At 44.0% G+C, this 12,588-nt stretch overlaps 1 long non-coding RNA gene across 1 annotated transcript; it reads right to left on the bottom strand.

The window, feature by feature from the left end:
- Positions 1-4,662: 4,662 nt before the first annotated feature.
- LOC105543214 lies at positions 4,663-10,553 on the bottom strand. Its single transcript, XR_001006593.1, has 2 exons — positions 10,449-10,553; positions 4,663-6,197 (listed from the first exon to the last, which is right to left on the bottom strand). It is a non-coding gene; the product is annotated as an uncharacterized LOC105543214 (long non-coding RNA).
- Positions 10,554-12,588: the final 2,035 nt, after the last annotated feature.

Raw genomic sequence — 12,588 nt, forward strand, 5'->3', positions numbered from 1 at the left:
ACGGTGGCTCACGCCCATAATCCCAGCACTTTGGGAGGCCGAGGCGGGTGGATCATGAGGTCAAAAGTTCAAGACCAGCCTGGCCAAGATGGTGAAACCTCGTCTCTACTAAAAGTACAAAAATTAGCAGGGCACATTGGCAGGCACCTGTAATCCCAGCTACTTGGGAGGCTGAAGCAGAAGAATCACTTGAACCCGGGAGGTGGAGGTTTCAGTGAGCCGAGATTGCACCACTGCATTCCAGCCTGAGTGACAGAGACTCCGACTCAAAAACAAAATAAAATAACGTGGCAAATACCTATAGACCAAAGAAACTACAAGCTCTATTTAAGATCTTTGAATGCCCATTTCAAGCCCTCTTCCCACTTTCCAATAAGCAAGTTGACTCCCTGGTCTTCAATTAAAACCATGGTCTTTCAGAAGAAGTGGCAAAAATGGACAAATGCCACAGGCTAAGGCCCTAAGGGTGGGGCTTGTATATGCAGAATGCTGCTTACTGGATGTTCAAAGAACATACCTAAGGACATGGTCCATCCATATCTAATGTCACGGTCAAAGCTGAGCCTTTCCATCTAGTTTGTCTTATGATTAGCTAAGCCAACTATCTGAGTTGAGATCAGCCAACTAATAGATCTCACTCACGACAATAAAGACACATATATGAGGGTGTCAAGAGGACCCAGTAATTTCTTCATCAGAAGTCTTAGAGATTTCTTTCAGGTGATCTTTCCCTAGCTGTGTTGGTTGGGAATGGCATGCAGGGGAAGTAACTGGCTTGCTCTTTGGTTACTAGTTATGTCAGCTTCAATTCCTGGTACTTGGTCACCCACCCAGTCAGATTTAAATGGCAACCCACCTGTAACACCACCCTGCCCACAGAGCATGAGCTTATCTCAAATTCAAGGATTGAAAAAATATTATAGTCTAGACTGCCCATAAGATATAGAAGAGAAATTTAATAGGGAAGGTAGAAAATTGATGTCATACCCATTCCATAAAAATGAGCTACTTCCCATTTGGCACTGATCCCCACGTGTAACGTCAAAATCCTGAACTAGCAGTAAGACTTGAGACTGATGCTGAGATGAATATAGTCCCAGAGTAGAAGGAAGTGTGCTCAGAAGTGCTCTAGAGAAATTCTGACGGAGGTCCAACCTAGGGAAGAGAGCCTCAGAGAAGCCCTCCTATCTTGTATCCAGAAGCCAGTGATGGCCATGGCCATGATGGCACCATAGCATTTACCACTTCCTGTTTCCACTGGGATGGAGAAGAGGATTCAAAGTGGACGAAAGAATGCAGAATTCTTCCTTCCTCCTCCTTTCAGAGTTCCATTGTGGATTAGAGCTATCTATCCTTTTGCAGACACACAGGAAATAGTAACATTATCTTCATCTGGAATTACTCCATTTGATGTCCATTCCTTTGGAATAAATATTCACTCTTTCCAAAACTGTACTCCACCAAACACATATTCTGTAAGATTTTAATAAATATTCCTTCAGGAAAAAAAAAAGGATCTCTAGTTAAATACGTTTGAAAAATGTTACATATTCTACTTCCCTTTTGGAGTTTTACAATGCATATTAAAAGCTCTTTTCGAGGTGGAGGCAGCTGGACAGCTAACATGAAATCCAGGGCAAGAGCTCAACGAAGCTAAGAGCCTTGTTCTAGAAGGCAGCGGGACAGACTAGCATGACATCTAATTAGCCCAAAGAGTAGATGGCAAAGTTCAAGGTGGTCAACACAGGGAGATCTGTGCATGGACAGAACTCTACCTACTAAAGCCTAGATGCAAGAAAAGGCTCTAGTATCAGATAAGTGACCTGGCCAGGGGAAGGGTGGACAGTCCCTGGTGAGGGACTGACAGCAGGGCTTTAGTCCTGGACAGGGTTAGGAAGTCCAGGCAGAGAAACAAGACAACGCTTGTATTTCTAGGTAAAAGTCAAAATAAAGGTGAGACGGCGGGAAAGCAGAAACTGATAGGCAGAGAGCTGTCATTCAGGGCACAGAACACATGCCCAGGAGTTCCTTCCTACTGGAGACACTGGTTCTAATATCCTAGTGATCAGCAGATCCTGCTTTCCACTAGACCTCATGTATGAGGCTGCAGGGGTTGAGAGGAGAGAAAATGGTGTGGGAGGTTCAGAAATCTCAAGTAGTGCTGATTCCATTAAGGTAGGAGGTACAGACCTTGCCAAACTTGGGGGATAGGGAGGAGAGGCCGTTCCTAGGCTGCCCACTAGGGAAATGTGTCCAAAAAAATTAGCTACAACCCAAGAGTCCTCAGTAAAGCCAAAAGTCTGGATCAAAAATAAGGTGCTCTAGACTTAGGATAGGAATACGGACAGTGAAATTGAACCTCAGGGTGGAGGCATCTATAAACCCAATTGTAAGGAGCTCAGAAAGGCACTGAGATTTGAGTTGCCTCTGCAAAATATGCCCTTAGGGGAGAAAATGCTGTGAGAATTCTAATCATAAAGGCAGTTAGAGAGCACTGGTGAATGAAAGATGATGCCAAGTCAACTAGGAAGGGTCTCTCTTTGGCAGAACTCAGGCCAATAAAGTCGTATGCCTTCTTTGGGAGGCCAAGGTGGGTGTATCACCTGAGGCCAGGAGTTCGAGACCAGCCTGGCCAACAAGGTGAAACCCCATCTCTACTAAAAATACAAAAATTACCTGAGTGTGGTGGTGCACGCCTGTAATCCCAGCTACTTGGGACGCTAAGGCAGGAGGATCACTTAAACCCAGGAGGTGGAAGTTGCAGTGAGCCAAGATTGCTCTACCGCACTCCAGCCTGGGTGGCAGAGTGAGACTCTGTCTCAAAAAAAAAAAAAAAAAAAAAAAGTTGTATGTCTTAATCACAGGGACTATCTTCACAGCTTCTGGATCAGCTATTTTGGCTCCACAAAATTAGTGCACAAGGAGAACTGTACCTTTGCATGGACACCTCAAGTGCTTTGTCATTGCTTCTGGCATGGCTTATTTTGCTTTCCGGTAAAGCTCTTAGCATAGCTCATTGGGAAATTGAGACCAGAAGTCGTCCGTGACCACCAGCCACGAAGGAAATGCCCTACCCTTGTTGCCACTGGTGGCCTCTTTTGCGCCACCATTTTGCATCATTTCTCGGAAGCTGTGCCTCCCCCCTTCTAAGATCTGTGACAGTCTTGTCTGAGGACATCACAGTAAACCATAGACCCAAAGGTCCAGCACTCCTGGTTACATTCTAGCTGTCAGCAGCTCTCCACACAACACTGTGCCTCCATCCGAACGCGCTGGTGGGAAATCTGTCTACTCAGCATACCCTCTTTGGGGGTCATGGGCCTCCATAACCATCACCCTCAGCTGCTTGTTTTTTCTCAGACAAAACTGCGAAGGAAACCAAGTATTTCTTTAGGGACCCAGCATCTCTCTTCAAGGCCTTTATCTCAAACTCATTGGCGTCTCCTTCCTGTCCCTACAACTAGGAGCACAGTGCCTTCTCCTCTCTATCCCTTCCTCAGTCTAGTTCTCAGAAATCAATCTTATAAACTCATTCACACTTCCACTTAACATGACCAAGATGTTTCACAATCAAAACCCTTCCTGGAGTCTCTTCATTTTTAACAGGGTCTCAAAGATTTAAATCAAGAAAAAGAAATTTCAATTGTGGGATTCCAAGCAATAGCAAACAGCCAGGGCAAGTTTTTGAGGGGCAGGACACATTCTTGGTGCCTGAAATTATACCACTTGACAGACCAGCTCTTTGTATTCCATCACCTGACACCTTCAAGCCATCTCTTCCGCTAGCCCAGGGGCCAGGATCCCTGAATGTGTGCCAGCACCCACTGCTATCTGTCTCCCTTGGAAAAGAAAAAAAGAGACACACATAATTTTTTGTTTGTTTTCTGAGACGGAGTTTCACTCTTGTTGCCCAGGCTAGAGTGCAATGACACGATCTCGGCTCATGGCAACCACTGCCTCCCGGGTTCAGGCGATTCTCCTGCCACAGCCTCCCAAGTGGCTGGGATTACAGACATGAGCCACCATGCCCAGCTAATTTTGTATTTTTAGTAGAGACAGGGTTTCTCCATGTCAGTCAGGCTCGTCTCAAAGTACCGACATCAGGTAATCCGCCCGCCTCGGCCTCCCAAAGTGCTGGGATTACAGGTGTGAGCCACCGCGCCTGGCCGAGACACCTCTTATTTACTCACTAATCATTCAATGTTAACAGTCACACAACAGGTGCCACCAGCTCCAGTACATGCAATAACACACCACACCCTCACCTCTAGCCCCATCACAGCTGACTTTGTGAGCCACATCAACAGATTTTATGTAGATGATAGGACAGAGCCACTTTAGTAGCAAACCAATTACCAGTGGTGTTTTGACACGTGTGGCCTACACTGTGATGAAGAACAAAGACTTCTTGAAATCCTCACCTACAGCCAATTGGTATCTTTCCCACATATGTTGTTGCAGCATCTCTATATATAGAATCTAGTACTCTATAAACAGAATGTTCTAGCTAAACACGTACCAACAAGCAAAATCGCGAGGTAGGTAAAGACAGCATCTCATCACCCTTCTTTCTCCCACCCTTTCCTAAATCTCACCAGGGACAGAAAAGCTCTGTGAAAACAGCATGGGTTTTGGCGTTGTACAGACTTGAGGAGAAATAAATCCTAGCTCAGCCCTTTTATTAGCTGTGTGACCTTGGACAAGTTATATAACTTCTTTTTCAGCTTGCTCACGTGCAAAAAATGGGAATACTTTATTGGTTTGTACTACAATTAAATTATATATGAAAGCATCTAATACATGCCTGGCTCTCAACGGACACAAGTTTCTGTTATCCATCTGAACTATCATGTACCTGGTATCCTCAAGCTATCAAAGCCAATGTGTGTGCCCCACACAAATCTTCCTTTTCTTTCCTAAACCCTATTGAAGCTGCCATCCCCTACAAGAGCTGATCTAATCACACTGTTAAAAGGAATGCAATTCTGATGAAATGAATTCAAGTAAAACATAAACAACATTGCTGGGTTTCTATACTAACTCTGGGTTGGGGGGTATTTCTGCATTTAAAAAAGAAGCCTGGTTGGGAGGCCGAGGCAGGTGGATCAATTGAGGTCAGGAGTTCGAGACAAGCCTGGCCAACATGGTGAAACCCCATCTCTACTAAAAAACAAAAATTAGCCAGGCATGATGGCACACACCTATAATTTCAGCTACTTGGGAGGCTGAGGTGAGAGAATCACTTAAACCCAGAGGCAGAGATTGCAGTGAGCCAAGATCACACCACTGCACTCCAAGCTGGGCGACAGAGCGAGACTCTAAAAAAGAAGCCTGGAAATTCAAATGAGAGGCAGGATGTGCAATGGTGAGGTTCTCCTAAAGGACAAGAGACCAGTATTCACCTTTTCCACTGCAAGCACAGCCTCTTTTCACTCTCTCTGCGGAAGATGAGAAACCAATCTGAGCTACAGAACATCAGCTCAGATTGCTGAATGTCACACCTCAAATCAACAGCAGGTCCAGAATAGAACTTGGAGCCTTGGCTACCCCTCCTGCTCTAGTCAACACATGTCACTTCCTTACCCAGGAAGTTATGGTGTTGTTTTTTTGTTTTCCCTAGGAGGTTTCCAACACTATTTTAAACTCTTTGGACTCAAAGCAACAGGATTTGACTATGGTCACAGCCTTGAAACTGTGTGTGGGAGGCCTGGACCTTACTTCTAGCATCACACCTTTTTTAAATGGTCTCAACAAGGCCCAGATTAATACAGGTGGTACAATGAACCTATGTCTTGTCTCTTAGTGATCCAGGAAGGAGGATCACAGAGAAATTTCTAGGTTTTCCACATACAGGATCACAGAAGCAGATTATTCGGGCTAAAATCAGCCTAAGTATAATCATGTGACACATGTGCTATGCTGACTATAAATCACAATTCAGCATGGGAATTCTCATTATTAGGTACTCTTTGGCAGTATGTATGTTCTCCTTTGACTTTCCTGGCAAGACCCTAGTGAGCCAAGGGCACTAGCTCAGGCTAGGGTCTGAGAAGCCAAACACCCTTGGGGGAGGGAGGGTGGTGGAAAAGGCTGGCTGGCAGCTTCAGCAGGTGGTATAAAGGGGAACTGAAGGTGAAGTCTAGGGTGAGGGAAGGACTGGTCCAGGCAGGATTACTCAACAGCATGTGCTCAGGGAACTGGCAAAACAAGAACAACAACAACAAATATTTTAAGTTATTTTATATTTATCAAAGTGGTAACCATGGTAAAAATCAGAATTTTGCTGCATTTTCTTTACATTTTGCTAGGTTTCTTTATACTTATTTTGCATTTACACTGTTTTTAAAATACATACTGAGGGATGAAAGTATGAGGGACATCATAATTTTTCTATTGCTTAAGACTGTTAAACAAATTCTTAATCTGGCCTCTAACTTCAGGAACAAGCAAGGAAAGCCAAGAGTTTGAACTTTCCAGGTCAATATTCATTTCTTCATTCAATAAATATTTCTTGAGGGATTAGTAAGTATCAGGCCTTTGCTCAGTCCTGGGATGCAGCAGCAAACACAAGAGATGTGGTTCCCGGAGTTCAGTTTACTGAGAGTGGGTAAGAACAAGAACAGGATCTAAAGCCAAAAGTCTTATTGGAAAAGAGGCAAGATTCCACAGCCAGCAATGAAATGCCAATAGAAAAGCCCAGGGGCAGGCAAGAAGCTATTCAGGGAGATGAGCTGGTTCAGAAAATGGTCTCATCCCCTCACTCACTTTGACAGGGGAGACAGCCACTGTGGTAGGTTGAATTCATCAATGTAAGTGCCCTCACAGCCAATGCCACCATGAAACTGCCCCTTCTCTGTTCACAGCCATGTAACTATAAGCTATGTGCAAGATCTTGAAAGCTCCAAAGAAAAACACAAGATCTGAATTGTCTACTGACAGAAATTCTAGAGGGTATACTACGCCAGAAGTGGGAAGTACAAAACCAACTGCCAGAGGCAGCTGGGGGATCCTCCCCCGACATTGTCACCACACTTCTCTGACACTGCACGAAAAGTAAAAATAAAGACAGAATAGGAAAGGGAAAATAAAGGGGAGCGGGGAAGAGGGATTGAAGAAGAGATCGGGTGAGATGGTCAGGCTACAGTCAGAAGCCTCGTGAGAGGAGTTTCCGATTTACGGTATGAAGCAGGCAAGACATGAAGAAAGGCTATGGCCTGATGTGTTAGAAAAATGAGTCACGGGCCAGGTGTGGAGGCTCATGCCTGTAATCCCAGCACTTTGGGAGGCTGAGGCAGGTGGATCACAAGGTCAAGAGATCGAGACCATCCTGGCCAACACAGTGAAATGCCATCTCTACTAAAAATATAAAACTTAGGTGGGCGTGGCGGCGTGTGCCTGTAATCCCAGCTACTCAAGAGGCCAAGGCAGGAGAATTGCTTAAACCCGGGAGGCGGAGGTTGCAGTGAGCCAAGACTGCGCCACAGCACTCCAGCCTGGTGACAGAACGAGACTCCGTCTCCAAAAAAAAAAAAAAGGGGCCGAGCAGGGTCGCTCACCCCTGTAATCCCAGCACTTTGGGAGGCCGAGGTGGGCGGATCACGAAGTCAGGAGATTGAGACCATCCTGGGTAACATGTTGAAACCCCATCTCCACTAAAAAAGCCGGGCATGGTGGCAGGCGCCTGTAGTCCCATCTGGAGGCCGAGGCAGGAGAATGGCGTGAACCCGGGAGGCAGAGGTTGCAGTGAGCTGAGATCGCGCCACTGCACTCCAGCCTGGGCGACAGTGCGAAACTCTGTCTCAAAAAAAAAAAAAAAAAAAGAAAAGAAAAAAGAAAAATGAGTCATTCCAGCAGCTCAGCTCCAGCACGGTCAGAACGTGATGGCCATGGTAAAGGTGGAGAGCCAACAACAGCAACAGCAGGAGGTACAGAATCTATGCACAGCCAGCACAGTAGGGGCCTACAGAGATCTCAAAGTGTTTGACTTCTCTGGGCCTCAGTTTCCTTTATCTGAAAATGAAGATGGTAAGAGTGTACATTAATTACCTAGGACTGCCATAAAATTACCACAAACTACATGGCTTAAAACAACAGAAATTTATTCTCTCGCAGTTCAGGAAGCTACAAGTCTGAAATCCAGGTGTCAGTAGGGCCATGCTCCCTCTGAAGGCCCTAGGAAGAATCCTTCCTTGTCTCTTCTAGTTTCTGGTGGTCGCTGGCAATCCTTGGAGGGCTGCAGCCATTCCTTAGCTGGCAGCAGCATAACTGCAATCTCTGCCTCCATCTTCATGTGGCCATCTTCCCTCTGTGTCTCTCTCTTCTTATGACAACACCAGTCACTAGACTAGGACTTCCCAGTTAAACTTCATCTCAACTTGATTAAGTGTGCAAGGACCGTATTTCCAAGTAAGATCACATTCATAGGTTCTGGGGCAACATGAATTTTGGGGGATGCTATTCAATTCGGTACAGACCACCAACCTCCTAAGAAGTTTATACATGTAAGGTATTATACTTAGGACCATGACTGGCACACAATATGTGTTGTGTAAAGGTTGGCTACTCTTCTTCAACATCTCTGGCAGGTAGCTGTTGCCAAAAGGGTATGTAGGTGTGTTCTGTTATGTAAGAATCACCCTCCCTCCATTTTGAGTCAGAGGCAAGAAACTGAATGAAACTAGAGTTCTGAAATAAGCAGATTAGGGCAGAGCTAGAGCACACGTTTATTACCATTCAGTACCCCTTATCAATATCCTAGCAATATTCTCAGGTTGGAGTGAAAAAATACCTGCTACAAGCACTTGTTTTTTGAACAACATAGACTTTATCATTCCAAATGAACAATGGCCCTTCAAAGCAGTCCCCTTGTTAGGATCTGCCTTGGAAGACCCTTCAGAGCCAGCCAAGAAGCTGCAGCAGAGAGACAACAGTCTCGTAACTTACAATTCAGACTGTGAGTTCTGATCCCAAACTGTTTTACATGGTATATTCACCTCATGGTTTGGTAATGAAATGACCTTTGGCTGTATCCAAACATTAAATCCATTCTCTGAGATGGAGATTTGCTATTTCTGAGGATGTGATATTCAAAATAACAAGCCACTTTCAAATTAGGGAAGAGGAGAACAGATTAAAGGCTCCTGCTCTTACTTCTCCTTCTCTAATGAATGAATTTGGGACAGCTACCCAACTGAAAAAAATACATAAGGCGGGGCGCGGTGGCTCACGCCTGTAATCCCAGCACTTTCGGAGGCCGAGGCGGGCAGATCACAAGGTCAGAAGTTCGAGACCAGCCTGGCCAACATAGTGAAACCCAGTCTCTACTAAAAATACAAAAGTTAGCCTGGAATGGTGGCACATGCCTGTAGTCCCAGGTACTTGCAAGGCTGAGGCAGGAGAATCGCTTGAACCCGGGAAGCAGAGGTTGTGGTGAGCCGAGAACACGCCACTGCACTCCAGCCTGGGCAACAGTGAGTGAGACTTCGTCAAAAAAAAAGAAAAGAAAAAAGAAATACAGCCAGATTCCAACCACTCTCTTCATATCAAAATAAATACCAGATGGATCAAAGATTTAAATTTAAAGATAAAAGATTTAAACACACAGAGTACTCAAAAAGAACAAGTAACTATTTTTATAATTTTGAGGTGGGGAAGCATGCTTTTTCTAAACATTGGTCTAGTAGCAGGAAAAATTATAAGGGAAGAGATTTTCTGACTACCTAAAAACGTAAAATTTGCATACAGAAAAAAAGCTGCATAAACAAAGTTGAAAGGAAATGACAAAATGGGAACAATTCTGTATTATATATGATAGTCGACACGTTAAGTCTTACAAATAAAAAAAAATTATTGGAAAAAATGTGCAGGCAAGGTGCAGTGCTTCACACCTGTAACCCCCAATGCTTTGGGAGCCCAAGGCGGGAGGAGCACTTCAGTCTAAAGTTCAAGATCAGTCTGGGCTGCAAGAACCCATCTCTAAAAAAAAAAAAAAAAACAATTAGCCGGGTGTGGCAGCAGGCACCTGTAGTCCCAGCTGCTCACGAGGCTGAGGCAGGAAGATCTCTTGAGCCCAGGAGTTCAAGGCTACAGTGAGCTATGATTGCACCACTGCACTGCAGCCTAGACAACAAACCAAGACCCTGTCTCTAAGAGGAAAAAAAAAAAATTCAAAAGTCATGAATAACTGATTTAAAGAAAAAATAGAAAGGTCCAAAATACATCTGAAAATTCAACCTTTAATATTCAAATAAATGAAAATTAAATCATACTTATTGAGTGCTATGTTTCAGTTACTATTTATTCTAAACATTTTACTTGGATTTATTCCTCACAATAACCCTATAAAATAAGTGCTATCATTACCTCACAATAACCCTATAAAACAGGCACTATCATTATGCCTACTTTACCACGATGAAATTGAAGGACAGAGAAGGTAAATGACTTACCTAAGGTCACCCAGTTAGTAAATGGCTGAGTCAGAATTCATCCCCTAGCAGGCTGGCTCCAAAGTCACATTCTTAACCACTGTGGTACAAGACCATGTCTTACCTGTTAGATGAAGAAGACAAAAAATACAACACCCAATGTTATCAAAAGCATGGGAAAACAGGCAATCTCATGTGCTGCTAATATAAGTTTACATTCTTAAGGGTAGTTTGGCTCCATGAATTGACATTTTAAATATGCATACCTTTTAACTCAGCAGGTGAATTTCTTGGAATTCATCCTGAAGAGATAGTGCACAAGCATGTAGAGATGTGTATATCAAGTGTTTATCACAGAATGCTCACAATAATCAAAATATTGCAAATAAAAAGCCCAGTAAGTATACCAAATGTCCAACAAATTTATTCACTCAACAAATATTGATTGAGCATCAATGATGTACCAGGAACTGTTCTCAATACCAGGTATAGAGCATGGATAAAAGAAAAAAGGGCCAGGCATGGTGGCTGACGCCTGTAATCCCAGCACTTTGAGAGGCTGAGGAGGGAGGATTGCTTGAACCTACGAGTTTGAGACCAGCCTGGGCCACACAGTGAGACCCCCATCGTTAGAAAACATTTTTTAAAATAGCTGGGTGAAGCAGCACATGCCGGTAGTCCCAATTACTTGAGAGGCTGAGGTAAGAGGATCACTTAAGCTCAGGAGATGGAAGTTGCAGTGAGTCGAGATCATGCCACTGCACTCTAGTGTGGGTGACAGAGCGAGACCCTGTCTCCAAAAAAAGGGGGAGAAACACTCATTCTATGATACAGAATGGGATGCTGCCTGATTCTAGCATAATAAAACAATCTTTAAAATAAAAATCCCCGTCTACATGGAGCTTATATTCTAATGGAGGGAAGTTAGGCAATAAGCAAATAAATGAGAAGAGTATATATCAGGTGATGCTAAATGCTATAGAGAAAAATACAGAAGGGAAGAGAGATAGGAAAGAAAGGGGGATTGTTATCTTGTTAAGGGAGTCAAAGAAGACCCCATTGATAACAGGTAAAACAAATGGATTAAATATTAGAGAATAATAGCAGTATGATATATCCACTCACTGAACTATAATTCAGCCTTTTTTTCTGTATTTATTGACATGAAAATGTCCTCAATCAAGTGAAATCAAGTGAAAAAAGATGATAAGACAGTAACAAGGTATGACTCCACTGATATAAAATTACATGTATATATATGCTCATATTCCAACTGGGAGAGTGGACCAACATCTAACAAGATTAATACTGAGTAAGGGTCCAGGCTGAGTGCCAGGCAACAGGATAAGCAGTATGTTTGTTCACACACCCATTCACTGATCCTCCTCCCAATACCTATACTTTGCTCCAGAAAGAATTTAAGGACAGCAAATCTACACACCCCCTCAAGTTCTTTATTTCTCTCATCCTTTCTCTCTTCTTCCCAGAAGCCAGGCCAGTGACAGTGTGAAAAACGTACATAAAAAGGATGGAAGGAAACCTCTACAGAATCTGGATGGGATTCCTCTTATTTCAACACATAGGAAACAGGTCCTGGGAAGCACAACTCCTCCCTGCACACCTGCAGGATTTGAAGCAAGGCTACCTGACTCAGATTCCCTATTTTATCCCCTACTAAACCCAAGATGCCCTGCAGGGACAGCTGGGAGCAAGCCTGGCTCATCATATGGAGGTGACAGGCCACAGGAAGCCAGAGCTCTACCCTTGGTACACAAGGCCTGTATCTTTCTATGAGCAGAAATGACAGAGTCAAATCGTTTTTGGCCCCTACCCTGTCCTCTCATCCATGCCTGTACTCATAAGCTATCCTGGCTAAGTTAATTCATGCTCAACCCCCCATATTCACCGCCTTGCCCAGTTACCCCAGAGATTCACAGATTTCCCCAGTAAGAGACTAAGTGCCTACCAAGAAAGCTGCCTAGAGTGACCAGACATGTTAGTGTGATTCAAACATTTCCAGTCTTGGGTGAGGGTAGCCAGGGTTCAGATCTATCTGCTCTTAGATATGTAGGAGCAGACTACACCTCTTGTTTGACCATAAAGCCACAAACAAGGAACTGGAAACTTCCCAAAGGCGAAATCCACATTGTTGTTGCCTGTA

The sequence above is a fragment of the Mandrillus leucophaeus genome, unplaced genomic scaffold (assembly GCF_000951045.1).
Source record: "Mandrillus leucophaeus isolate KB7577 unplaced genomic scaffold, Mleu.le_1.0 Scaffold279, whole genome shotgun sequence".
Taxonomy (NCBI): Eukaryota; Metazoa; Chordata; class Mammalia; order Primates; family Cercopithecidae; genus Mandrillus; species Mandrillus leucophaeus.